Below are 3,589 nucleotides of genomic sequence, written 5' to 3'. Positions count from 1 at the left end.
GATGTTGTCGGTCTGCTGCAGGCGGGAGGAAGCATTTGCTAAGTCTCCTCTCCCCCAGTGATCAGACTAGAACAAGTCACAAGGTGGGGGGGCTGCAGTGGGATTTAGAAGACATCATCCCTGAGTCTGTATCTCAGGAAATAGATGGTGACACTTTATGATATCTGAAGAAAGGTCAGGCATAGTCAGGAGGAGTACAATGATCTCTGAGGGGCAATAAATACCTGGAATTGCTGGCAGGCTGGTGACCGTTGTGTACAGACACTAAGGGGAAGCGATATGCATTGCTACAACACAAGGCACTGCGCACCTTTTTTTTTCTCCTTTTGTAAACTTTAGTAAAAAGTCAAAAGTGACGTTTTCTTTATTTCTATTTCCCACAGTGAAGCGGTAAGGCGCCAGGTGAGGTGCAGTGCCAACAAATGCCGCTTGTCTGCATTTCTATGCACTACAACCCACTGCAATGCAAAGTTGAGGTGTGCTGGATGATGGTTGTGCCTGGCTGTTCTACCAGCCAGTAACAAACAAGTAACGGCACTGCAAGCATGTTGCCACATTTTGTATGCGTTTGCCGAAGCCAATAGCGTAGGAGGTGCATTGCAGTCTCATTCATTTTAATGGCACCCCAAGCGCACCCCCTGCACGCAATGTGCCCTACTGTGCCCCATTGTGCGGTACCACAATACCCTGCGTTGCGGTGCAACTGGAAAAAGTAGTGCTTGCATGTGTAATGCGCACACGTTGGATTTGGTAAACACAAACCAATAACATCTCCCCTGATACATTTTACTGTAGGGGTGGCCAAGTCATTTTTCCAAGGGCCCACATGAGAAACTGGGACTGTTGCTGAGGGCCGAACTACTATTTCTTTAAACCGCAATGCACGTTATTGCGTTGCGGAGCGGTTGGTCGCATTGCAGCCGAGAGGTGCACGTGAATGGCAAAGCAACACGCCATGCCTCCTGCAATGTTAATGCATGGAAGGTGTACTGATTGGACAGAACTGTGCCATGAACACACGGGGCCCTAAAGGTTTCCTTTACAATAAATGCTCCTCCTGGAGACGTCTCCTTTGCTGCCCACACTAGACAGACGAGTCAGCACTGAGGAAAACCGACGCGAGGTTCTCTGCTACCCTGATAAGCAGGAGGAGATGGGGGGGAAGTCTACCTGGATCTGAAGGCCGGGAACTACCGTAGTCTGTGGGAGTTTATGTATAAAATATGGATTATTTGTAGGAAATTGCTAAGAAAAAATGCAAATTATTTACAAATAACAACAACAAAAATGTAAACACAGCAAAAACAAACAAAGAGCTGCCCAGATCCTAGAGGAGAACGGTTCTGTTCCTCTGCTGTTTGGTTAGTGAAGACAAATCAACTGAACGCAACGTGTAGAAGAGTGTCACTGTCCATTCAGCACCACCGATCACAGGACACACACACCACACTCACATTCTATTACATTCTGAAATGTTATCATGGAATACATAGAGCACTACAGTTCTCGTTTCCCATGGCAACCCGACTTGCCCGCGTCATACTGGGACTAGGAGAAGGCGGAAGTGGCTGCTCACTCTTTCATGTAGAAGGTCCTTAGTCGTGAACAGAGGTGGCAGGAACGCAAATCACTCTTAGATCAGACTGGCAAATCTAGTCACCATCAGTGTTCATCTGAACTAAAGCAGATCTAAGACTGGTTACTATGGGTTACTACTAGGAATGCACTGATACCAATACTAATATCAGTACCGATACAGAGTATTTGGGCGAGTACTTGTACTCGGCCAAATGCTCCGATACTTACCCCCCCATACTGGAACTTCCGGTCAGAGGGAGATTTCCTCTGACCGGTATTGCCGCGAGGGAACATGGAGCCGGCTTCCTGGCCAATCAGCATTGAGTCGGATTTCCGAACCAATCAGGAAGCCGGGCGGCAGGTAATGACCCACCTCCCTGATTGGCCAGGAAGCCGCATCCATGCTGATTGGCTGGGAAGCCATCTTCCCGGCCAATCAGTACCGAGCCGGACAAACAGCATGGAGCCGGCTTCTTGATTGCCCGGGAAGCCAGCTACATGCTAGCAGAAATACCGGTATCGGTGAGTACCAAAAGATAAATATCGGTACTCAATAATGAAAACGGTATTGTTGCATCCCTAGTTACTACACACAAATACTCTATATGTTATATCATTACTATTACTCCACGGATACATGGACAGGCCAATCTACTCCAGGAGGAGCTTCACAGGCACAACCATTATCCCATTGACTTACCAAATGTCACCAGCTCCTCTATTTTGCCCTCAACCCACCTAATACTTTACTGACGTTCTTTAATACTGTGCTAACTCACCCAGAACCCAACTGTCTACCAATGTTTAGTAGCCCACCGACTCCTCTTTTAGCTATAACTCACCTCTGGACTGACTTCTCCATGATGTAGTTATTTCATTAATACCCCACCAACTTTTCCATTACCCTTCAACTCAACCAAAAGCCTTCTGACTCCTCTATTATTCTCTTGACTCACCCAAAACAATGAAGGCCCCCAATGACACTATGGACGCACCAAATATTCCAACTACTTTATTAAACCAACAATATCACCCCATGAAACTTAGAAGTCCTCTTATCCATCTCTACATTGTCCTCACCAAATGCACCACCCCAACTGTCACCTCATCAACCCCGCACCTCATCTCATCAACTCCATACTCTACTGGTTCACCTATCCACTTAATACTCCACCAGCTCATGTTACCTATCGACTTCATTCTCCAACAGCTCACTTGTCTGACTCCATACTCCACCACTTTATCTGTCATCCCCTCAACTCCAAACTCAACCAGCATGTCATCCCTTGACTCCATACCCCACCAGCCCCATTAACTCCATATTTCCCCAGCTCACCCTACACCCCGTCAAATCTATACTCCACTAGTTCCTCTGTGACCCCATCAACTCCGTACTCCATCAACACATCTGTCATTCCATACTCCACCAGTGTGTATGTCATCCCGACCACTCCATACACCACCCAGCTCATCTGCCACCTTTTCAACTACATCAGCTCATCTGTCACTCCATCATCTACTCTACATTCCACCAACTCACCTTTCAACTCATCAATTCCATACTCAGCCGGCTAACCGGTCACCTTTCTTATCTGCTCCATACTCCACCAGCTCATCTGTCACCCCATCCACATCTTATTTTGCTAACTTATCGGTCACCTCATCTAATCCATAGTCCAGCAGCTTATCTGTCACCCCATCAACTCTAAACTTCACCAACTCAACTGTAACCCCATTCATTCCATACATTTCACCACGCCAACTATATACTCCAAGCAGCTCATCTGTAACCACATTGACTCTATACTCTACCAAATCACCTGTCCCTCCATCAACTCCATACTCCCCAAGCTCTCCTGACCCCCCCATACTTCACCAGCTCATCCATCAGCCCATCTCCACCAGCTTATCCCGTCTCCCCATCCCCTCCATCAGCTCATCTGTCACTCCATCCCCTCCGCCACCACATCCCTCACCCCATCATCTTTGCCACCTCCTCCGTCACCCAATC

General features: G+C 47.5%; 1 protein-coding gene across 1 annotated transcript in view; it reads right to left on the bottom strand.

The window, feature by feature from the left end:
- Positions 1–3,589, bottom strand: part of CUNH1orf174 (chromosome unknown C1orf174 homolog) — a 10,240-nt gene that overhangs the window by 6,003 nt on the left and 648 nt on the right. The gene's annotated exons all lie outside the window — the stretch shown is intronic.

This window comes from Nanorana parkeri, unplaced genomic scaffold (genome assembly GCF_000935625.1).
Source record: "Nanorana parkeri isolate BGI_ZX_2015 unplaced genomic scaffold, ASM93562v1 scaffold721, whole genome shotgun sequence".
In the NCBI taxonomy this organism is placed as follows: domain Eukaryota; kingdom Metazoa; phylum Chordata; class Amphibia; order Anura; family Dicroglossidae; genus Nanorana; species Nanorana parkeri.
Note: the sequence above shows the minus strand (reverse complement) of the source record. Positions and strands in the feature narration are given on the sequence as shown.